Raw genomic sequence first — 26059 nt, 5'->3', positions numbered from 1 at the left:
GGGCCTTTAATCCTGCAGATATCATCAACTGGTTTCTTTTGTGCTGCTGCCAAGCACACACAGGCAGGCACCGCACACAGGCAGCAGCACACCCGGTCTCCGCTGCGATGCCGATCCAAATCCTAAACAGGTTTTAGGGATGGTACACACTGAAAAGGAGGTCTTGAGGGATTTAGCATTTTCTGCACTATGGATTAGGAGGGCGATTCGCTCTCCCCCCTTTATTTTTCTATCTAGCACTTCTGCTCACGTGTTGGAACCAGCTCGGCTATGCTGTTATTTAAGCCACCAACAGGGAAATAAAACCAGGGAAAATGCAGAAGTGCTGCAGGACTGCAGGGATGCTTTGGGACTAGTACATGAGTGGAGCAGAGCTCACTGCACAGTTCAGCTTGCTAACAAGCTGCTGTGAGGGGTGCAGTTTTACTGCCATTCTTCAGCCACCATCTGCCTTGATCTCACCTCCTTCCAAGGCTTTCTTCAGACCAATGTTAATCTGAGCAGCACGAGGGACCTGAGCATTGGGAAATGAGGCAGTGTTTTGAGAGAAGACCCAGCATGGCTAGAGAGGGGCAGCAGAGAAGGAATGGAGGAACATGAAGCCAACACGATCCAGTTTCCAGCAGCAAGCTGGTGTTTCTCAGTCCCTGTGACAGCAGAGTCCTTGAGACAGCAGGATGTCAATAAGGGAAGGAAACATCTCCCTGTCACAAAGTTTGGGAGAGGGCAACAAACCCCATTTACCTTTGAGAGGGACAAGGGGATCACAGGAAGGAGTAACAAACCTCCCCTCCCATGGATCTCCAGGGCTTCTCTCGCTGTCAGGGTGGAAGGCTGCAAAGGGAATAGATTCCCTTTTGCTTCCCCCTCCAACCACAAGAAGATGACTTTTCACAGACCCATCAAACTTTGCATCAACCACAAGTTCCACCCTCATTGCTATAAACAGATCCTACTGTCTTAAAAGCATCTGTCCTGACCAAACAGTTTTCCCCACACTCTCTAAACCACCACAACAGTGAAGAGGACAACAAAATGGAGGAATACGGCCCCTAAAGCCAGCCTGGATGGGACAGGGCTGGTGGTGGAGAAGGTAACGTATGGTGGCAAAAGGCCTTCAGAAGGAAGGGAAAAAATGAGCAAGAGCAGCACTAGTGCAAATCCTGGACCTCTCCTCTGAGAAAGCCTCCCGTGACTCATCAGAAGGGTGCCTGCTGCTGCCAAACCTCCCACTGCAGAGCTCTTCCTCTGCAGAAACCAAGGAAACCCTAAGCCTGCCCTCGTCTTCCCCAGCTCCACCATCTAAAAGTTGGCGCTTGTTCACAGCACTGCTGCCATCCCCTCCTCACTTCTACAGCTCCCCTCCACCAGCCGCCCTTGCCCCAAAGCAATCAGGAGTTCTGGGAGGTCCAGAAAGAGCACCATGGAGCTGGGGTGGCGAAAGAGTATCATGAAGTGCTGAAAACTGCCCTCTAGTTTCTCTCGGATGTTCCTGACGGACCTCGTGTAGTTCCCAAGGGACTGACACACATTGCCATGCTGGAGCCCATGGCTGAATCTTCATCCAACCATCCAAATCGCCTTCACTCTGCCCATGCAAGCATTTCCAGGCACCCAATCTGCCAAAACAGCCCATGAAAATGGTTTCATCATAAGATACTGCAAATAGGAAACAATCTTAATGATCAAGTTTGTTCTGGCTGCCCTACAATTTGTATTTCTGACAAGACAAAAGGCGCAGGAGGAGACAGGGATGAAGGGCCTAATCCAGGTAAATGCTGGAACACAGAAAACTCTCATCCTTAGAGATTTAACCTCATGTTTTCCTGGCTCAGACAGGAAAACAGCATCAGCCACAAAGCAAACTTATCACACACAATTAACGCACTCCAACACACTGAAACAGGAATACTTGCGAGCAAAAAGAAGACACAAACATTAGGAAGTTGACAAGGCAATGTCCTGGAAACGTTTAAATGATGACCTCATGCTCTGCAGCACCACTTTCAGTGCCATAGCTCTCAAAGAGGCATAACGACGTTTACAGTCTCAGCAAAGGACGTGGGAAGACTGTGACTTCAAAAACCTGGTCTAAAAACTCTAAAAGCCCTTGCAGCAGGTTCAGGTGGGCTTTTCTCTTTAATTCTGAGATTCAGGCACGACAGTGCACTCAGCTTCATCACTGCATTGTAGGAGAGCTTAGAAAATCTGGCTGCATACTGGGCCCCTCTGTGCAAAGTGCTGGGCAGAACAGGAGACAGCTTCTGTTATAATGGATCACTTACAAGAGCCAAACCACAAAAGGGGGTAGTGGCAGCATCCTCCTCACTGTCATGATGAAACACACAGCCTCTGTTGCCAAGCCAAGCTGGAAGACCCTCCTAGAACCTCAGATCTACTGCCACTGCCAAAACCTTAATAACCTTTAACAAAGGACTTAGAGGCTGGTTGCTTCTTCTTTAGCAAAGAAGGGGTGAACATTTTATGCAATGCCTAAAATAGCAACCCATATCATCAGTGATGTAGATGATAAGGAGTAAATCTACTGAACAGAAACTGCACCACTCTGGTAAAAACAGCCCTGGAACAGGGAATTTACTTCTTTATTCACTATTGTGTTACCACTCAGAACAGTGCTGGGGATGGATGGCTCTGGAGAGCTTGAGAGGAGACAGATACTTCACCAGACTCTGTAAGTATTGCCTATTCTTCTGCAGCAGTAATATACATCAGACTATCCTACTTTATCAGACATCTGAGGGATAACCTTGCCTTCCCCACCCCCACTTCCTTGAGAGGCAAAAACCAGAATAGCAGGGCATTAATGAATCCTGGAGACACACACGCAGTACAGCAGACTGGCTCTTTCACTGGGGCTACACGGTGAGGAAAGCTGAGGCTGAAGTCACCATCTGTATCTATGGTTACTGATAACAGAGGATCTGGGAAAAGCCGCAGGCTGAGTGGGCAGCTCTTGTGGGTAACAAGGTGCAAGGGATTTCAAGGCAGGTTAGAAGCTTTCAGGATGCAGAGGCTGGCCTGACCCCCAAAGAACAAGTGTGCACTACCTGATGTACCCACCTCATGAAACAGCCCCGCTAGAGCCTGTTCAACTGCATCATTTCTTTCACACCAGTGGTGCCCCCAGCTTTGTTTCCACAGCAGATTTCAGCATCTTTACAGGACTGACCTCTCCTTCCTCCCAGCTACCAATAAAACAGGCCTGCACTGATGACACTGTCCTTTTCCAGCATCCACGCAAATGCATCCCTCCATGCCAAGTACCACAGCAGCCATTAAACCAGCAGCTGATACAACACAGGCTTTTGTGTAGCATGGTTCTAGAAACAAGCCTTCTAAACCCAGGCAAATGATGTCTTCCTTTTCTCCTATCTCAGCTTATTTGTTTGAAACCTTTCAGACAGATGTTTTTAGGCATAATCTGTCTTTTGGGAACCCAAGCTGTCTCTCCTTAACTAAATAATAGATATGAGGAATACAGAGAAAGGATCTCCTATTTCTATTTCGCCCTCTGCCAGCATGTCACTGAAATCAAGCTGGAAGAGGTACGATATTCAAATCCTCCCAGGCCTGCATTTCAGAACAACCAATTCTGCACAGAACCCTTTGAGGCTACCACATAAGCACATTCTTGGGTTTCCTTGGGAAATCCTTGGTTTCCAGCTCAGAGACCCAGTGAGACCAAAAGAACAAGAAAGCAAAATCCATGAAAGGTGTTTGTTAGTCCCTTGTATGTATATTTGGTGTTGTTACTGTTAAAAGCTGCAATGCAAGCTTCTGTATAAAACCCCCATAATAAGCCATCACCTCTGCACTGGGTACTGCAGGTGGAGCGGAACAGCCTCACCGCTCGTTCAGCCCACTGCTTCTGGGGGGCCAGTGTCAGTTGGGTAAAACACCCCAAGCTCAAAATCCATCCATAGAGGGAAAACAAGAAGTAAAGACATGAAGGAGTGGTTACATTCCATATTCTGACACAGCAGAATAAAACCTCCATCTCTGAGAAGTACTGAAACATCACTAAACTCATCCGACGTGTCCCTATCATCTCAGCCTGCAAGTACCTTGCCACCAACACACTGGACCCAGTGATTTCCCAACTGGCTCTGGAAGGCAATTCCTATTTTCAGGTGGTTCCTGGAGCCTGCAATACTGGAAATAATCGATCGCACCAACACTGTTGCAGAAACCAGCGACACCTGAGAGTGCCATGACTTCCCACAAAACCACTGCACACACCCATGAGCACAATGTCCTGAGAGACAGGCAGTCAACACTGTAGTATTAGGAGCCTCAAAGATGACACGAGCTAACACAAAGCTCCTCTCTGACATTCCCGAGTGTCAACAATGGATTCATTATTGGTTTAAGCTTGTAAGTGAAAGATGTGGGTCTACTCTTCTTTTTAATGTTTGTTTCATCCTTAATTCTGCTTCCCGAAGGGAGCTAATCTGCATAGATTTGCATTACCACATGAAGTAGTAGCTGTAGTGTTATAGCCACAGCAAGCAACGGAGGGCACGTTTTCAGGGAATAGTATTCACTCACAGTTTTTCCTACAAATCCTCCCTCACACACCACTAGGAGATAGACAGACTCTGTCAGAGTCAACAAGAGATAGAGGCAGGTAGCTGGCAGTTTCCAGATGCTGCTTCATCCTCACTCTTCCTGTTCCATGTTTCCTGCTCTTCTCCTTTCACTTCCCTCACTGCCCTTTCTTTTTCAGGCATCCTTCTTTCATCTCCCTCTTACTGATGCCTCCCCACAACAACCCTTGCCTCCTCCCAGCAGGTAAAGGACACAGAGATGAGTGCTGCATGACATCCATTGAACACTGCATTACTTACTCTACTTGTCTGCATTAGTCCTTCCTCCACAGCTTCATCCTGCCTTGAGGGGCAATACTGCCCTTCACTCTCTGCTTGCTGACAGAAGGAAATTGATTGCCCAACACACACATGCATCCTATTGAGAGGTGTTTAAACCAAGCTCCTAAAGCTGAGGGATGCAAACCCACCAGTTAATGCTGAAAACCATGGCCAACTTCCCCATTACACTTCTGCCTAGAATGACTGACACTCCTGACAGCATATAATGGTTGGTACCACTCTCTTCAACCCCAGCCTTAACCTCAACTTAGCCACAGTGCTCTGGTAGCCCTTGAGTACACACAGCCCTTGTCCATGCGAAAGCCTGGCATGCCATGTGCAGCTTAGAGACACACTGAGTGTTTCTCCACCCTATCACATGGCTTAAGACTAAGGAAATACTGCAGATACAAACCCTGCTGCTTCTTCTCATCTCTTCTCTCTCCTTACCTACCAGTGGGGTGTCGAATCAAGACAAAAACTTGCTTCTAGTAAAATATCACAGCTACCGTGGCAGGAGTTATTCAAATGTCAGTGTGTACTTCATTTAACCATGTAACCTAATGTTTTTCAATTAGCTGCCATGTCATACCTCACAGCGGAAGCTTTAGTTATTATTCTGTATTAAATTTATAAGTAAAACATTTTACATTCATGAATCATTTGTTGATTCAGATTTGGCATGACACATTAATTTGAAGATAAACTCTGAGCTGGCATGGCCCTGACCATCTATAAAGCAGTAACTGCAATGTAGAATGCACAAATACCTCTGTTTTGTCTAATCATAGGTTTGGGGTAGTATTTTGATTTAAATCCCATTCACATTTAGGACAATGTGGGACACTGGCATGTAGTGAAACACAGGATGGAAAAGAGAGGTTTCCCTGAAATGGGTCGATTCCTTTCAGAGAAAAGGTATTTGCTCCTTTGCTTTTGCAAGTCAATCTAAAGATCAATCTTTTCCTAGAGATACCTTCCCTAGCAGCTGAGTGCTGCCTTCCTAGAAGCCCCCAGTTAGTTACTTCCTCCCGTGTTCACACTTCCCTTCAAGACATTGGCTTAAAAACTGGTCAGCCCTAACAACTCACTGTGTTTCCTCGACAGCAAAACCAGACAAGCAATAGCGATTGCAGTAACATGTAGTAACATGGAGCAGAACTGCTCTGAACAGCTTCTCACTTAGCAGACTTTATGTAAGGAAGGCAGTCAGGCAGAAACCTGCGGTAGAGATGCCAGCCCCTGAGCCACGTGGAGGGGAAGCAGCTCTGTCCTCGCTCCAAAGAAGAGACAACAAAAGCTGCCTTATGAGGATGCTCCTAACAGTCAGCTTGACCCACATGGGTGCAGATATGACACCATGCCAGCATTATACCACAGCTTACTCCCTCACTGTATGGGCATCCAGGTCCTTTGCATGCATATGTGCCTGTCCAATAGCTTCCAGTAAAACCAGCAACTGACAGCCACTTTAACCTCTGTGAAAAAGCCCAGCTAAACCCACCAGAAGCTCCTCCTTGACTTCAGCACATTTGGATCAGAACTTGTATTTCACACATGCTCTCGGAAAGCTTCAGCTAAAGGCAAGGACAGCTGGCAGTGCATGCACTGCATGTTACAGACTCTGTCTATGCAGAAGACCCCTTTCCAAAAGGCTCTTTAATGGATTCTGTTGCATTTACGGAGAAATGAACTTTGCAGATACTGCAGGCTAATTCATTAGCTTCTTGTGACTGATTCTTGTTTCATCACCATAAAATCAGATTTCCTGTGGTTAACATAATGATGCGATTCCCTCTTTGCTTACACACATTTAAGTCAGCCACCGCTCCACTGAGTCCCCAGCATTTGCTGCATCAAGACTGGATCAACAACTGGAGACTTGGACTGGGTAACTTAAACGCAGGTTTCACTGACCCTGGTCTCACAGCGCTGTCCAAAATGATTTTTAACCTCTTTGTACATGAGAATTACATCTCCACCAGGTAGTTGCCTCGAGGATGAAAAGCAGGAGGAGCTGTTTAACAGCACTCAGTTACACTGCCCATGAGCTCAGGGGATGAAGGGAACAGTGCCACATCCAATCGCCATCACCAGGGAGACTTTTGGGAGGTGTAATGTGATTATAGTCAAATCTGGTTTACCAGAATGGGATGGAAAACAAGAAAGTCATTAGGAAAAATGGAGTTTCAGATAAATGAAGGACCTTGGAACTTATCTGATATACCTTAAGGGATGTGACCTTCTTTTAGATGAAGTAGGACATCAATGGCATTTTAGATGATGGGCCCAAACAGCAGCAGTGCCGGTAAGTCAGGGAATTTCTCCTGCCATTTCAACAACTGATACAGGAATTCTTGCTACTGTAAGTCATCCAGACACTGGTTTAGGCTGTACTCAAAGGTTGGTACTGTTCAGCAACACTAGGGCACCAATGCGAATACAGTGTGTAGATAAAAGTGAGAGAAAGAACAGAGAAAGAAACTGCCAGTCTCAGCTTCTCTACCATCCTGCCTGGGTTTATTTGGAGTATTTCAGTTCACATTGGCAGGCAAAAGAAGAAAGCATGGGCAGCTCAACAGCTGAGGGTTTATGCTCTGTGCAAGGCTCCCAAGAAACACAGAACCAGAAAGGAGAGACAGATATAGGAGAGTTTAGCGGCTTTAACAACAAACTCTACTAGTACAGAGGAAGAATACGCTAAGCTTTTTAAGATCCCAAATACTCAAATAAAAATCATACAAAAACCAGAGACAAACATCATGTAACTAAGAGACAGCGAAAGCACAGGAATACGATCAGAAAGCTAAGGAACAAAATGAATTAGAAAGGAACAGAAAAGGCAACCAAAAACGATTAAATACAACGTGAAAAGCAGATGGGGCAAGTCACGGTTCAGCAGCGAGGCCCAGCAAAGACGATGCTCAGAAGGGCACGACTCTGCATACCCAACATCTGCCTCAATTTTCACAAGTTAAGATCAGCAATCAGCAGCACTGCATGCAATTAGTTTTAAGGAGCTGTGGAACCTCGGGTCAGGATAGGAAAGAGCATCTTAAGAAACACTCAACACAAGACAGACACAGCTCAGAATATTCTGTGAATCCTCCTTGACTCAAGAGGAGCATTTAAGGTTTCAGCACAGACCCTAGGGACGATCAAACACGGCAGGCTCTCTTGAAAGGAAGCCTTGGGAAATGATAAACCAGTCAGTTAAACCTCATCCTTACAAAGACTTTGAAGAACTAAACAAGCATTTTACAAGCACCTACAGAACAAGAGCACTACTGAAAACATACTGCTGGCAATATGCAATGGTGAGTAACAAGTCCCAGCATTTCATCTCGTTCCCTCCTGATTTTGCATCTATAAAATTGGGGTCTGAGCCCAAGTTGGAATGAGCTTGTCACACTGAGGTAAGCATCTGCAACAAGACTTCATGGCAGCATGCTGCACAGCACCTCCCAGATCTGAAAGCAGGAAACCAAGAAAGTGAAAGACTGATCATCATAGTGAGAGCTGAGGCCTCAAACACGTAACTAGACAAATCAGGAGTAAGTAGCTAGGCAGTTGCTTGGCAGGAAAGGCTTACTGTGGGCAAAAAAAGAGACATATCACGGTTTTATTTATCCTAATGGGCATGCTGTCCTGAAAACACTGGGATAATTATTCCATTTTCTTTGTTGGTGGTGATGTCTCAGCGGGAGAAGTGCCAGAATTTGGGATTTGCACAGTAAGAAAGATATTGGCAAACTGGGGAGAGCTCAGCTATGAGAAAAAGGGAGAGTGTGGGAAAACATTCTTCTAACCTTTCCTTGTAAAGCACATGTTCCAAATAGATTTCTTCAAATACAGAAAACCAAACAGTAATAAGAATTGTCCAGATTATATCACTTGTGAAGATCAATCAAGCAATGACATTCTAAATCAAAGTGGTGTATAGGGGAAAAAATAAACGAGGAATTCACTGGACTAATTGAAAATGAAGATAAGGTTTTGGTGTGGTGCTAAACCCAACAACAACCAACCTGTTCCTGAGGAAGGTCAAACCATTTAAACCATTTATTTATGTGCTTGTTTTTAAAAGAGCCCCAAGGACAGTGCCTAGACTCGCTGGCATCCTCCTCGGAGTCAATGAGGATCCCATTGTCCTATTCTACAGGCACTTATCCTGATCAAGGACTTTTCAGTCTCATGCTCTGCCAGTGAGGAGGGGCACGGGAAGCAGGGAGGAAGCAGAGACAGGACACCTGACCCAAACTAGCCAAAGGCACATCATGCCCAGTATAGAAACTGGGGGCAGTTAGCTGGGAGGGCCTGATTGCTGCTGGGGTCAGGCTGAGTCACTCATGTGTCAGTGGGTGGTGAGCGATTGTATTGTGCATCACTTCTGGGGAAGGTAAGAAGGAGGTGTGTGTGGTTATTTCTCTATTTCCTAGTATTATTATTGTATTTTACTTTTAGATCAATTATTAAGCAGGGCTTAAAGGCTTAAACCACAACCACTTCCCTCCATCCTTCAGAAGCTTCCCATGAAGCCAAATCAGGATCGCTGGTGCAGAACATGGCACTGCACCAACATTGCTCCCTCCACACTTTTCTCATGTGGGCCAGCCATGGTGCTGGGGACCTCAGCTTCAGCCCCAGTCTGCCATTAGGGTTCAGAGAACCACAATGCCTACAGCTCTAGGGACACTGGGTCTGAAAAAGGCACGCAAAGGGCAGCACAGTACCGACGCTGCTCCAACTGCAGTAACACAGTCTCAGAGGACAAGGCAGGTGTGATAAGCCCTGTAGGTCTTCCATGAGAATCCTACCTAGTGCTCCCCTCTTTGCTGCTGGAGCACCGCAGCAGGATGGGGAGGGCAGTAAGGCTGCCACTGAGGTCATTCTTTAGGGTCTGTGAGCAAAGCTTCACTGGGTCTGTGACCTGCCATCCCCCAGATTTCCAGCTGGTCCACAGCATGGGACTGGTTCAGATGAAGATATCTGTCCACTTATTAACATCGAAGTAGAGACTGAAGAACAGAGATACTCCTAGCATTTACACGAAGGTTCCCTACCCCTTTGTAAAGCATTTCAGAATCAAAGTCAGTCTTTGGGGCACAATGGCTCCTGTATTTGAGCCAAAAAAACACAAGCAACGATGTGGAACTTGCAAGTGAAGAACCAGGAGAGCAGTATGATTAAAAGAAGAAGAAAAAACCCCAAAACACACAGAAGGAATGCTGAGGAGAGAATAAATGGAATAGCTAATGCACATTAGCTCCAAGGTTTGCTCTGCACCAATTGGCAAAAAGAATACATCTGAATCATTAATAAGTGAAGGAACTCGAAGACAATGGCATTTTCAGCCAACATGAGATAAAGGGATGAAAGAGGACAGTAATGAGAATTCTGATGATGGTATCATTTGAGGACTAGGAAGGAGGGGGTTATAGTTAAAAGAAGAGGTTCCTCTGTAAAATGAGAGCAAGTATTCTCATTACTAACACAGACAGGCGCATCTGAAAGACCTTATTCAGCTGACGGTGTCACTGAACACCCTTTGGACACAAGCTCTCCACTAACAATATTAAACAAGGATAGGAGACTGCTGTAGCAAAACAGAAAGTGTCATTTGTTTATACTTTTTAGCCTCTCAAATCATTAAAGGATGAATAACAGCCTTCCAGTACCCAACGGGGGCCTACAAAAAAGCTGGAGAGGGACTTTTTACAAGGATGTGTAGGGATGGGACAAGGGGGTATAGTTTTAAACTGACAGAGGAGATTTAGGTTAGATATTGGGAAGAAGCTCTTCCCTGTGAGGGTGCTGAGGCGCTGTTACAGGGTGCCAGAGAAGCTGTGGCTGCCCCATCCCTGGCAGTGTTCAAGGCCAGGTTGGACACAGGGGCTTGGAGCACCCTGCTCTAGTGGAAGGTGTCCCTGCCCATGGCAGGGGTTGGAACTGGGTGAGCTTTAAGGGCCCTTCCAACCCTAACAAGCATCCAATCTCCTGAACTTTTCTTAACTCTGATGATTCTCTGCATGTAGTTGATGGGAGCTTAAGCTTTCGCTGCTTTTGGAAGTTGGCCCTGCAGACCCCATTACTAGTAAAAGAGATTGGGAGGACATTGTAGGAGTCAAATCTTGGACATAGGAATCTCCACCGATACCTTTTGAAGGCCATCAGCAGTGGAGTCAGGCACACTCATGTCTGCCTCTGGTTCAAAGCCTTGAGTTTTGCACAAGACAGTTACTGTGAAACGAGACAAACAAAGGGCATGTTAATTTTACTGGCTCGCTGCCATAGCTGAGGGGAAAGATGTTAATGAAAACTCAGTAAGACTGAAATGCATTGTTTTCATCAGAAAGAACGAAAAGCTACAATTTCAAGAACAGTACAGAAAATATCAGATTAGGTACATCTCATAGGATGGAGGGAAAGGGGGCAAGGGCCAAACAAACAAAAAACCATCAAAAAAACCCACAACTCTACATCATCTGCAGAAAGAGCTACTAGCAACTGGTCATGAACCAAAAGCTCTGTCACAGTAACTGACTCCAACTTAATAGCTGATATATTCACCCAAAAAGCTATTCTTGCAAACCCTTTCAAGCCCCAGGAACAGGGCAGAGTAAACCACAAAGGCATTTTCACAATTCCACTATAACAACATCACTCGCCACAGCTAAGTCAATGGGAAACAACCGAGCCACTACTGTATAGGGAACTAAGACAGAAAACGCAAGAGAGCATCACAACACAACAGAACCAGCCTGCAGCTCCACCTGAACCTAAACCATAGACAGGAGGAGGGTGTGCCCTCCTGCAACTCTTCACACCCGCAGGACTTCCTCCCACCGGCACAGAGTGCATTTTCTGCTCTGATAGCTTTGCACAAGTCACCTGCTGCTGTCCTCTGAATACCCCACCACAATCAGCAGGACTGGACCTGGAACAGTGACTCGGCTGAGGGAGGTGTGGCAGGACAGACGCTGCAGAGCTGCACTTGCCAGGCACATGCATGGAGCCACAGAAGTGGCAAGGAGGTAGCTCCAGAGACAATTCACCCATTTACTCACTGATTTAACCTCAGTTCAATCAGTACTAAGTCTCCACAGAGACACACGCTTAGAACAGAGCCTTGACTTTAGCTTAGACTAGAAACTAAACTCCAAGACAGCCCTTACTTACAGGACTTGCAAATTGCCTAATACTTCGTATGCCTTCATCAATCATTTCTGCTTGCCAGTCAATGCATGCCAAAAACCTCTGAACCTGGACAACTGGCAACATCATCCTTCAGCGTTCCATTGCTTACACTTAGATATAAATCTTCTGCCTGACAGAGCTTTCATGGGACAAGAGATTAGTGGAAAAGAAATGAGTTTTCATTATAGGATTTATTCTCTATTTGTTGCATATGTGAGGTTTCTAAGGGATAAAATCAGCCTGTGTGTTCATTTGGAAACTACCAATTCTTCCTTCAACTGAATTCCTTATTCTGCCCTATTAATAGACTATATTTTGAAGAGAAATAAATATTTACTGCATTCCTTAATAAAGGGAAACCATGACAGTCATTAATAAATCATGAACAGCTTTACTAATAAAAACCCAGAGAGCCATGCCAAAACAACCAGCTTTCACACACAAAAAACCCAGCACACAAACAAGACACAAGAAGCCTACACCTGCTGTGGGGAGTTGCAGGTCAGGAGTCAGAACCTTCACATCTGGAAAGGCTGCCCGAGCCTTTGTTAGCTTAGGATATTTCTCCAGGCTATTTTGATTCTTTGCCACAAGACATCATCTGTTAAAGCCATCAACAGATTGGGAGCTCCAGAAAAATGCACGCCAAGTGTTTCTCCAACAGCATCCCCCTGGTTATACCTGCATGCTGAAATCATCTGAGCTTTAACCACTGCAGCGCTGCGGAAGACACGTTTCCTCCAGCCCTTTTTGCTCTCCCAGCAGATTGTATTTGCTGATCCTTCTTGCTTGATTTAGGCCGCTTCCAGTTGCTGAGCCCTGTTAGTCCATCAGGAGGGAGCCCTAATGCAATCAGCTTTCTCAGAACAGATTTTCTTCCTGCCCTGTTCCCCACTCTTACGCTCACAGATCTCTTCTCTGTTCTCTTCTTCAGTCAGTCTGGAGGGCAGGGTTCAACATTACAGAGGCAAGTCATGGAAGGAACACATCCAGCCAAAAGAATCTGGCAGGATGAAAGGGCTTTCTTTCCCTTGCACCTTTTGGAGACACTTGGAGCATCTTCTTAGTAGAAACATCTCTCTGCACATGTCCCATCTACTGACTGTGAAACAGTCAGCTGATTCCTGCCTCCCACCTTTCCCAAATTCCAAAATACTCTGTCGCTCTAGAGTTTAACAGCATCTGCGAACCACTGAACACAGTTAAAAGCTGTGAATACTTAGAATAGTCAAACCTTCCATTTAGAAAGGTAAACCCATGAGCTTATCTTATCCTCCGATTTCTGCTCCCTGAGTCACCCAGGGGTCACACCTCAAGCTTTCAGAGAAAGGAAACACTGGCCTCTCCTGAAACATTTAGGATAATTCGGAAATGCTTCCGTGTTATAAATGTAACAGCAAATGTAAATAAATCTAAAGTGAGCTCAATGTGCAACGTTACAATACTGGCACTCCACTTCTTCCATCTTTTCTCCTCTTCAACCTTTTCTGTAATATCTAACAATCCTGACTCTTTGTCTTCCATCCATCCCTTTCCCCTTCCTGCTGCTTCTTTGCAACTCTGTATTATCTTCCATTCAATTTCTCATCTTTCTCCATCACTCATGCCCTCAAGGTTTGCACCAGCTCTGCCAGGTCACCTTGTCCATTTCATCGCTGTGGCCGTGCCTGCCATCTGCCCAGGCTCCTACTAAAGGCCTGCAATCTCCCAGCCCTCCCAAGAGCAAGGCTTCCACAGCCACAATACATGCCCTCTACATGCTGCAGCTCCTTGGGTGCATACTACATGCATGCCCCAGCCAGGTCATCCTCCATGCGGCACAAATACTCACACCCCACCATGCTCCAAACCCACCCAGTGCCCCGGTGCATCCTTCACTGCACTCCTCCACCCTCTGATTCTCACTCCTCCTCATCCCAAGCAGACCAAATGCTGCTTAATCATCCCACAGTGGTCATGTCAGGAGGCCTAAATCCTTACTCTTTTGCAATGCATGCCTCAATCCTCAAGTGAAAGCTTTAGTATATGTGCTGGACCCCATTGTCAAACTGCTCCCAAAAATCCAATGAGCGTGCCAGTGGGGCAAGCAAAATGGAGCAGTGTCTTCTCTACACCCTTCCCACCTAACCTTACAGCCTTTTCCCTCATCTCTCTCCATCCCCATGAACAAGGGAGAAATCAAGTGCAGGAGCCTTCTCTTTATAAAGCTATATATTATTAATAAGTATACACACACACATTGGTTCAGATTGACTCCAGCACATGGCCAAGATAGAAATAACTGAACACTTATTTTTTATGCCTTGGCAGAAATGATTTCACAGTTCAGTAACTTGAAAAACAAGTCACTGTGACCAGCAAACACCTTCCACCCTGCAACATGCAATATGATGAGCAAAAGGCAGAGTGCAGAGGCGGGTATCACTTGAAGGTAAGCCTCCAAACAGCATGCCCCTAATATCCACTACACTGAGCAGGTACCTGCCATCTGATAGACTAGTCGGAGAACAAGATAACCTAAAAAGCTTAAGGCTTTTTCACTTTATTTAACTACCACCCCACATGTTGCTGTTTAATTTCTGTGGCTCAATGTTTTGCCCCTTTTAAGAGACCAAAAGACACTCTCATCCCGAATTAATCTTTCATTCCTGAAAGGCACTGGACTGAATCTCCTTATCTCCCCCGGGCATACCAAGGGCAGCGGCAGCTGATCCTTGCCTGCACTGCCTAGTCCCATTATTACTATTTTCCCTCTGAAGTCCACACAGGCACTTCAGGAGTGGGAGCTTTCTCAGCTGCACAAGCACCTCCCAACCCACATGGAGGGAAAGCAGGAATGAAAGCAGAGAGAATACAGCTTGAAAACAAGCAGCAAGTGCTGTTTGGACTGGGAACAGGAATAACACACACAACACACCCCCCCCCCCCCCCCCCCCAACAAAATCCCTGTAAGCAGAAAGCAGGTCCAAACCTCTTACAGCTCATGCTGACCTTGGCCAAGCAAATGCAATGTCTCTACCAGTGAGAGTGAAAGCCAAACTCCTGATGGCCAGGTCCCTTCAAGCTATTAAAACCTGAAGACTAGAACACAGAATACTTTAAGGTAAGAAAAATAGAAGAGAAAAAGGAGTAAGAAAGAAAAAACTCTGTCTTACCTAAAGATTCAGCGAGATGACCTTGCACTAAGTGAAGGCCAACCCTACATCAATGTCCTGCTGAAAGACTGGCTGCTGTCAGGGAATGGGTGATCTGAGCAAAGCCGGACCAGAGGTTTTGGGGCAGATGGGATGGGCCCTTCCAGGCAAACCTCTCCCCAGAGAGCTCCCAGCAGGAATAGATGTTCCAGCAGAAAGGCCCAGCACTTGCCAACAAGGGATAGATGGTGCAAAGCAAAGCCCAAGCTGACACAGGCTTCTTCATTTGCTCGCTGTTTATTATGTATGAGCACAGCACCATCTGCTTCACTCTACCCTTCAAGAGGCTGTAGCAGGGAGGAGGCAGGCAGCCTGTTTGCCATCCTCCCTCTGTACAGCAGGGGTGAGCAGGCTGCTCTGTGCCAATGGGAGGCTGCCCCATCCACAAGAGCACCCACAGGGAAGGGGCTGAAGTGTGGGGCAGGCAGGAGGAACAGCACTGGGGAAATGGCTGCAAAGAGCAGAGCACTCTCATCTCACATGGCCATGACTCGGGTTCATTGCAGGCTGAGTGCCAGCACTGCAGCGAGGGGAGCAGGGAGACCACAGAGATAGGGTCAGTGGGATTCCATCCGTGCTCAGGGGAACATCCCTTATCCTGGCTGTAACCAGAGCATCGCCAGAGCTGGATGGTGTTCGCTGCTGCTCCAGCAGTCTTGGCCAGGGGAGGGAACCCACAGTCCTGCCAACTCCACAGCACACAAAGTCGCTGCTTCCAGGGCAAACTCTCCTCCTCGGATGAACGATGCTGCCCTGGTGTCCAAGCACTAAGCAACCTTGAGGTGCAGGTCCCTGAAGATGTTTGTTTACTGCTTTTAGAGCCGGGTGGATTTTAACAAGGAGACCCAACAACCTCAGAAAGGGTGCCTTGAGGTTGCCAGCACATGCAACAAAGCTGCAAGCTATGGACCATTCATTGCCCACATGCACATCTGACACCGTTTTGGGGATCCCAGTGTTAGATCAATCACTCGCCCCATCCTACCACTGATTACTGCCATCCTCTTTCCCATACATGCCCAACCTGGGCTGTTGGTAAAGCCTCAATGCAGCTCTGAGGAATGAAGTGCTAGAGAACTTCATATATATATGTGTATGTGTATGTACACACATAGACCACGTAACTGTGAAACACCCCATCTGCTCACGTTACAACACTTTAAACGCATGCAATTAACTGAACTGAAATGGCATAAGGATCTGGATCAGTCAGTGTCTTTTTCCCCCCACTCCCACTATTTCCACCTTCCTCTCACCCTAACATATGGAATGCCATATGAAATACTGAATGGATCATGCTAAAACCAGAGCCCGTAAAAATCTATTTTTAACACAGATTATGGGGGATATTGTCAGTCCACGGTGCAGCATTGTTTGCCTTCTGAGCCTGGTCTGTCACTACTTCTGGCAAGCCCCACTTCCAGCACTGACAACTCATCTCCAAACCCTTCAATAGCTTTTAGTGCTCTGAAATAAAGCTCAGTTTCCCTCTGAGCTCCTTGGTGGGAGCAGCAGCAATAGTAGGTCAGGCAGGAGCTAACGCACTGCAGTTTCCCCAGCCTCCTGCTGCCCTCCTGAAGTAGCTGTGAGATGTCTTAATACGGATGCCCAGTTTTCACTGTCAAAGCTACCATGGTATTTATTAGTCTGAGCTTTCAAGAAACACCATCAAGACACACATGAATTGTGTGCTGCCCCAAGAAACAGCTAAAGAAGAGCCCACACTGGTTTTTGTCCTCTGGTATAAGCCAGGAGGGTTTTTTCACCCCCCAACAACACAGTCAAAGTCTTGGCAGGAGAAATAATTGGAGCAACCTGGTTTGTTTGTATGCTGGTAATTAAATCCTGAAGCAAAGCTAGGGAGACTCACAGCAGGGATCCATCAGCAGACAGACAGGAAGATGAAAAATCTCTTTACAAGGCCACCGCAAGCTCTACCAGGCATTTTAAAGCCACAGCAGGTCAGGTCAGCCAGGTTATTATCGGCTCTGAGCAGCCCATACAGCAGTGAGAGCATATATTACGTGAAACTGCAATGGTTATCAAGAACTGCATTTTCCCTTACCCTTGAAAAATCAATAAAACCATTACCAACCTCATCTTTCCAGCCAAATGCACCATCAGTGATGCAGACTTCATCCAAAACCAATGTCAGGTATAAAGCTTCAGGTGAGGTCACAGAAAATTACAGGGAACATGTGCCAAAGGAAAGTGATTTCTGGACAATAACTCCTTTCCTTTTAATTGTAGGGGCTCATTGGAATCAGGCATCACTGGATGCATTTTCTTTCACAACAAATTCAACAACTGAAAGAAAAGCAGCTCACACACACATACACAGAGGACCACATGAATACAGTTTCTAACTGATACCAGAAATGATGCTCACATTTGCATGTTAGATTTTACCTGAGGAAATGCCCGCACTGCCTAGGCAAAATGGGAGGAGGCTGGGACCAATCCAGCATTTCCAGCTCTGAGTTGAGACAAGCTAGTGGTTCACAGAGTTCCCAGCAGTTCAGGAAGGGAAGCTGGGTGCACTGAAGCAGCTTTAAAAGTGTTTAACAGAGCAGAAACTGGAACTGATGTGTCATAAACCACTATCAATTACCATGAAACTGTTACTTCATTTTAATGTACCACAAATCTTCGCCTGCCTCTTCAGGGTACCACCATTTCACAAGCAGAGCCAGCTTCGAGCCTCTTGTATTTCCTTTTCCCTCAATGACAAAGGAATTCCCAGTCATTCCTTCCTGGTTACTCTGCAGGACTCAAACTTCAGAAACACTCCCCTATCTTTCCATGCAACACTGGAATGTGTTGGCAAGGATGTGCCTTCTTGTTGCACATCCGCAGCAGGTCAGGCTTTCACCCTCCACATACAAAGTCTCTTACCACCACTGTAGACATTTTATTTCACTAGCCCCAATGTAACCACAGATCAAGGGATGTGAAGCATCTTAAAGGAGGGCTATGATCTGACATGGATTAGGCACCCACATAAAGGAACAGGGACCCGGCGCTCCCACAAAAGCTGTCTTCTCATTAGACTAGCACGAATAAAGGAGGTTTCTACTCCTTCTCTCAAGGAGGTAGGGAAGAAATGGTGGGCAACTATCCCTCATAGCCATTGTGGCCAAACTCAACTGGGAGAACCAAGCTGAGACACAACCACTAGGAAAAGCCAGCAAGGGATTAAACCCTCAAGGAGCAAGAGCTCAGCAGAAGCAGCATGCCTGAGATGGAGCCCAAGGAGAAAGACCCCCCCAGCCTCTGCAGCCAAGGTACTGCCCTTGCTCAGAGTAGCTCGCAGCCAAGCCCTCAATCTGGTCAGCTGAAGCTCCCCCAGCCCATATGTTCCTCTGGCTCACGGGCTGTGATATGCTATGCCTTTGCTTCACTGGGGGGAAGAGGGGGAGGAAAAAGAAGGGGGCAAATTAATTCAGAAGCTCTTGGCAGGCATACGAGTAACAAACGTAAGGCAGAAGTTACGTAGAACAGGCCTGTGCTGCCAAATGAAGTCACAAGGGGCTTCGTTCAGATTTGAGCCTTTTTTTGTTATTATTTCTATTATTGTTGTTATTATTATTACTAGCATTTGCCAAAAGGAGCCAGGAAATACCTTGCTGGTGATGTCTGCTTCTCCCAGCACAAGCCAGTTTGGAATGCTGAGCAGCTTACCCTGAAAAAGGGAGAACCCCGCTCTTTCCAAGCCCCTGACTTCTACCGCCATTTAAGTAGCATTGCAGTAATTCTGTTCTTGTTTTTATTTTATAAGAAATTACTGCACAATGAGAACAAACCTTCCCAGGAATGTTCACTTTTCCCCTCCTCTATTAACTGGACATGGGCTAAGGGAGAGGGGGGAAATTTCCACACATACAGATGAAAGTTGAGCTCCATGAGGAAAAAGCCTCTGTTCACTTTAAAGCCTTATAAAGAAAAGAATCCTGTATTTTAGATATGCAAGCATAGAACCAGAATTCACTGGTTCATCTGAAAAGTGAAATACATGGTCCCACTTCAGGGTATAAATAACTCCCAGTTAAGACAACACGAATGAGTTGCTCCCTGCAGCCACAGAACGTGTGGTCTAACAGGACACCTCATTTTGCAGGAACCTGTTTTTAACTTCTGGGCAAAGAAGTTTAAACTTAAAAGAGACTGAAAAAGTATGTATGGTACTTGCAGAAAAAAGGCCCGGTTTCACAATATATAGAGCATCAAATTCATAGAACAGTAAGCAAGCCACCTACAAACCTCTTGCTTGAAGTCAAAGCCAAAAATACAGCTCTCTGACAGAATATACCCCTCCATCTGTTTGCTGCTTCAGGTCAGATTAAATACCGCAGCTCCCCAAATAAACCTTACCTAAAGGGACCCACAAAACACTGACATGTGACTCTGGTTGGCTTTCTTCCTCCTCTCTGGAGTTTTAGCCGCAGAGAGTCCCATGCCACTGCAGAGAGACTCGGCACGCTCCCCAGAGCCGTGCTTCCTCACACCAGACTCTTGTGCCAAATACTGTATCTTCATCACACTATCTAGAAGCGGTCGGATGCTTCTCCTGTGTGGACTGCGGGACCAGATTTCCCCATTTCAGCTGCTGGTAGAAGTAAGCTCGATGCTTATGTTTCACCCATAATGCAACAGGGTCCCATTTGCACCATCGCACAAAGCGACGTTTTGTTCTCTTGTGAGCACAAACAGTTTCTAGGGTCAAGCAATCTTTAATTCAGCAGCCTAATGCCAATGTCATGAATCAACATAACAAATATTCAGATAAATATAACTACCACGAATGTTTTGCTCACATGCTGTTGGAAAGCGAGGACTCCAAGTCCTTTGCTTGAAAGCACAGGACTTCTGCTACCCCAAATGATGGAGAGCATCTAGAGATGCTTGCACCAGTTATTATCTATCCGGTCTGGATGAGACACCAGGACTCTCCATCCAGCACACTGCACTCCTCACTTCCAATAAACCAAGATTCCATTTCACTCGTCTATGCCTGTCCTAATGGGCAAAGGCACATGTTACATCTCCTTTCTAACTACTGCTTAAAGATGTTTACATCACTGCACGGAAGACTATTTCTTAACATATTGGACCACCAAAGGAACAAGCTCCTCCTTCAAGGACAGCAGCAGCATAATACCTGTGACTTTAAATGTAAAGCTAGTCTTACTGAAAACTCTTAACTAAAGCTAGAGCATATGCAAGCAAAAGAACCTGGTGGTAAGAAACATGAAATACACTTCCTGAGTCAGATACCTGAAACAGTTTCTTAAACATCCTGTATAAATCGCCGCTTTAGTAGCAACTCTTATGCATGTGTGCTTAAGAACCCACTGTTATTTCAGAGATGGGGTTATGTGGTTTATGAGCTACATGCCCAAATTGGCTCTGTTCTAAAGGTTTATGGACTGCACAAAATTCATTGCTGTTCATTCTTATACCACCATAAACTCTTGGTAGAAACAGCTCTGGTAACCAACCATTAATAGATTGCTATTTCACAGCTTGCCCTCACCTACCCATCTTCTTTCTGGCTGATAAACCACAGGTGTAGGTTCTATATGGAAGCAGCTGCAAGATTTATAGGCATTACTAAACCAAATGAGAATCCAGTGAACAGACCAAGGGAACCTGATGCATCATAATATGTACCATGTCATGTCTATCTCCTAGTGTTAGGAGAGAGATAAAACTTAAATTACAACACCTACCCAAATTCCTCAATGTGAAATAGGGCAAGAGAAGCCACAAAAAAAGCAGCAGGCAGGCACAAGGCAATACCCTTCATCATGCATTGTCGCAAACTGGTGTCCGGCCCACCAATTTACTCGGGAGCACTTCCTAAATAACATGAATTATGTTGTTGTAGCAGCCTTTTTCACCCTACACTTACCATGTGCAGCCGCACCAGCATGAGACCGCTCTCCCAGCTTGCTCGCCCAGGACACGCGCTCTTCCTCTCACTCGCAGAGGATAACGCTTGCTCTCAAAGACCAGACTCTCACAAGCACAAATGCTGATACTGATGCTGCCGCAGCCGTATACACATGCAGCAGCAAAGCCTTTAGCCCAGAACAGACACCTCCGTAAGCAGCATGCTGAAGTAGCCCTGTGATCCCCTCTGCTATCTCCCCAGAGCCCCATACAGGACCAGAGGTCTGCAAGAAATTCCCATATGAACAGGAAACTAACACAGAGCACGAAGTATCTCGCTCACTTAAGTAGTTACTACATTGTCACACAGCCCACTTACTGTTAAATCACTGTTCTGTTAGCTCTACAGTAAAGTGAAGTATGTCTACATATATAAACAAACCCTAAATATCTACAGGATTGTAGTCTTTCATGGTGCAAACCTCCTAATGCCTGACTCCAGGTAGGCTTGCTATATGGCAGAAGTGCTGTACTGTCTTGGAAAGACAAGTCTTTCAATGTCAACAGGGTGTTCGCCCATACATATGCCCACCAGAGCCAGGGCCAGGCTGCATGACAAGCAGCAGGACAGCCGCTGTACACAGCAGGCCATGATGGTGCAGAGTACATTTCTTCCTGAACTGAATGCAGTTCTGCCTTTTTCAACTCATCCCTTTCCACCTCTCGCTGTCCCTCTGAGCTGAAATACAAGAACTCCAGTTTGACAGAACCGCAGGGAAATGCAAGGATGCAAACACGTTATTCACAATCCAGAAAATCTGTCTTCTGAATTAGAAGCAGCCAAAGGCTGAATTCTCCAAGGCAACTTGCTCTGAGTACTTGATGTGGCCAAGGATAAAGCTGACAGGGCAGGAAAAAAAAAAGCTCAGATTTAAGCAACCACTTGCAGAGCCACTGAACCAAATACAATTGCAGATAGGACTTCGGAACATTACAAGACATACTCTGATTTCATCTGTGTATCAGCAGCATTCCCCTCCTCACCTGTGTCATAGATCTGCAGCTCAGGACAGCAGAGCTGTCAAAGACAGTGCAGTCCCTCCATCAACACTGCAGACTGATAGCCATTCCTGCGAGGATTATTTGGAGTTCAGTCCCCTCGGCTACCCAGCCTGCTGCAGCAATAAAAGTCACTCTATTTCAGTAAAGCAACACTCACACAGAAAGACTGAATTAACAGGAGTAAAGCTCAGATGCCACCAAGAAGTGATATAATAAAAGTATCATATTCAAACACGTATAAGACTGCTGTGCACCACAGAGAATGCGTGCAGTGGATATGAAAAATAGGAGTATCAAAGCACTCAAAATCTGCGTAGTTACTCAGAGAAGTTTTCTATCAATAAGGACAGTGAATCAGAAGTAAAGCAGCGCTAGCACCAGTCTATGCGCTACATCCCTGAACTACAGCGAGGGAACTGAGGAACAAGCTCTAACTTCTGGCTAACCAACTTCCCCCACACACCCAAATACTTTTGTTTGCAGCTTTGGCAGCTCCCCATACAGCTGCTTCTCCCCTCCATTACTGTGATTTTCAATTTAATACACCATCATTACATCCTGCTCCATTCCCTTGGAGAAAATACCCTTCTGCTAGGGGCAGGAAAGAGCCTTTCTGCTAGATTTTAGCTTTCCATTTTCTGCGATGCACGATGCACCATGGGGTACATATTGCTACACTGCACAAAGTTTTTAATTCAGAAGCAATTCCAGGAACACTTTCTAGGCACTAGCTGGATCATTTGGTGAGAAAAAGCAGCTAGGAAAGCATAAGAAAAGTGCTATATATATATCGCCATAAAAAGACCAATCATTCCTTCAAGCACCAGGGTGCCATTAGATGACAAAGCCTTGTCTCCTTTGCAATGCCTGTCTGTAGTAAAAGGGCCGGATGCAGCTCTGTGCCCATTTCACCCCAGCAGGCAGCCACAGGGCTCTGCCAACATGTAGCTTCCATCTGGCACAGCACAGAGGTGCTTTGGCTGGTGGGGAAGTACCACCACGTTGTTCCTCCAGGGCCACCCCAGGGCTCCAAGATCTCTATATGGGATCCCAGTTCTTGTCACATTCCACAGTGCCGTCTGCCCCCATGCCCTCAGCTCTGCCCTGGTGAGACTGCTCCTTAAGCTAAGGTGCTCCCTAAACCAGACAGAGAAGCCCTTTAATGTGCTGGTGTCCCATCCAATCCCACTACCAGCAAAGAGTTTAACAAGGGCTGTTTTCAAGCAAGGTTAGGAGGAAAACAATTATCTTCTTTAGCTGCGTGAACACAGGATGTAATTGAGCAGGATATGAACACATGGGCACAAGCGAAAGAGAATGCTTGGCTGCCTTCCTCCTCTTGCACAGAACTCCGAGCCTTACAAGTACTGGGGTAAATATCTAAGTTCAAGGGAAACATAGTATCTGAACTGGAAAAATATGGAAGTGCAAGAATAAAAACAGTCACAAAATCCTCCAGCCTTTTAGCTTGCCTCCTTAGGGGATTTATTTGGGTTTTGCCACTCCGGCCCTCCCCATCAAAGCAGAAGAACTGCAATGAAGCTGAAACGTTTTGTCCAATCACAAGATTTTTCCTTCCTGAAATGTCTCACACTGAACTGGTCAGGCCAATGTGAAAAACGGCCCTATAAGGGTTGTGGAATTAAGCTCAATGGGGAAGAATTTGATTTGCCTCCTTCACATCAAGGCTTGGCACAGCTTACACATCTCGCCACCAGTACCAAAAACCCCAACCTTACAACCAGCAAGAAACTTGTAATGGTGCTCAATTGCTCTGCAGAGGTGATGGTGTCTTAGAGTTTTATGTTCTGGTGCTCAGCCAGGACCAGGTGGCTGCTCCACTTCATGGAGATGAAGTCCTCTCCTCATGTTTTGCTCACTCGTCGCAAGGCCAGACGTGATGCTGTGCTGATGCTTCACTTCAGCAGCTCCCTTTCCCCATCAGTGACTGCTATGACTGCAACAAGACAAAGCAGGCTCCTTTCTAAAAGGGATTCATGTCTCAGCACCAACTTGGCCAAGTAAGCAGAAACCAACAGATACTACAGCTGACATCCTGCCCTGCACCCAGCAAGGGCTGTGGCAGCACACGGTGCTGCAGGTCTGCCCTCTCTGCGCATGCTTGGACTCAAAGCCCAGCTAGCAGGCACCACACTGAAAAGCTCCTCTTAGCTGTTCTCTTTTCCCACAAGATGCTCCTTCCCATCCACACTCAGATTGCTGCCTCAGCACAGCGGTATTCCTGAGCACTTCTGTGAGCAAGTTTATAGTAGCTTACACCTACTAAGCCAAAGATTATTACTGCTTCTTTTGACTGCAGCAGTGTTCAGGAAACAGCTGAGACTGGGGTGGCACTGTACCAGGTACAAACACACTGCAAGACTATTTATATAGATATGTAGATGTTGCATAGCATCAGTGTTGTGGAAAATGAGCAGGAAAAGTGTACCACAAGCACATCTTCTAGCAACTCCAGGACCTCTTCTTCTGTGCAATAAAGTTGCATGAAGTTATAGGCACCTATTTTCACTTGTTGGGAACTTGTAGAGAGTTGGCATTTTGTAGTAGGATTTGTTTGGTTTTAAAGTGTCTCTCTTGTTTTAAACCTAAGTAAAACAGTGCACCGTTCCACTAACCCTGATCCATAACATTGAAATACAAGTCCCCCAGTGTGTCCGCATCAGTTTGAGTACTGCTGCAAGGGACGGATCATAAACATTAAACGTGATTTTGAATGACAAGATTTCCTTCCTATTTTAACAATTTTTTAAGTGTTTCTGGAAATGAAAAGGACTCCTCACAACCTTGGCGGCATGGACTGCCTGGGGAATTCTGCCCTGTTCCCCACTTATACTGGTTTTATATTCAAGGCAGGTTTTAATACTATATTATCCAAACTGTAATCACACTGTACATGCACACCAAAAAAAACACCATCCCAAACCCAGAAATCTGCCCTTTGGTGTTTTTTTGATCATGCTAAAATATGCAAGAGTCAATGTCCTCTCACACAATCCTTGTAGCTGCTGAGCATGGCAGGAGGTCCCCTTCATCCTAACTTACTTCAGTAGAAGTTCCTACAGCATCCTTTGGGATACGGTCCTTAAACACCGAGTTTACAAAGCATTTAAGCATCTGTATAACTTCAGGCACTTGGGCAATCCAGCCTCACTGAGCAGAGCACTTAAGCACTTACAGTAAATCATGTGCTTAGTGGCTTCACTGACTCAAGGCTTTAATGTGATGCCTTTATAGGACTATCCAGCTTCCACAGTGCAAGCGAAATACAGAGCCAACAGCTCCAGAAGTTAGAGACCAAAACTGGCTTCGCTTTTTGAAGACAGTATGGTTAACAGACAGAGTATGTGCATTGCAAGCCTGTTGTATGCAGTACGTAAAAAGCTCTGATTGGGATCAGATGTTGGCAGGTGCCATTAATGTGCTGTTAACAGAAGTAAGTGTCCATGGTTTCAGCGACAAGAAACCTTTGGAAACCAGCAGTAAATAACATTATTTTTCAGGATGAGGGCAGGACTGAGCACTATGGTAGCAAACCTACAGCACATCCATGTACCCGAGTCCCTGCAAACAGCAACGCCACTTTGCGGCTGCTACACTTCTCAATTATGGACTAGTCCTGGTTTTGCTCTAGTTTACTGGCTCTTGTCACCATGGCAACACATCTGAAACTACCACATCCTTCCCCTCCCCTTCAGCCAACAGTTGTTTATGTGGCTTTTATTTAGATGTCTTCCCACCATGCAAATCTCCAAACACTGAGTTACTCCAGGTGCTCCAAACAAGGCTCTGGATTTTGCCCTCTGC

General features: G+C 46.0%; 1 protein-coding gene across 9 annotated transcripts in view; it reads right to left on the bottom strand.

The window, feature by feature from the left end:
- Positions 1 to 26059, bottom strand: part of MAP2 (microtubule associated protein 2) — a 227169-nt gene that overhangs the window by 136848 nt on the left and 64262 nt on the right. The gene's annotated exons all lie outside the window — the stretch shown is intronic.

This window comes from Lathamus discolor, chromosome 3, assembly GCF_037157495.1.
Source record: "Lathamus discolor isolate bLatDis1 chromosome 3, bLatDis1.hap1, whole genome shotgun sequence".
Lineage (NCBI taxonomy): Eukaryota > Metazoa > Chordata > Aves > Psittaciformes > Psittacidae > Lathamus > Lathamus discolor.
This window is presented reverse-complemented; position numbering and strand designations above follow the sequence as displayed.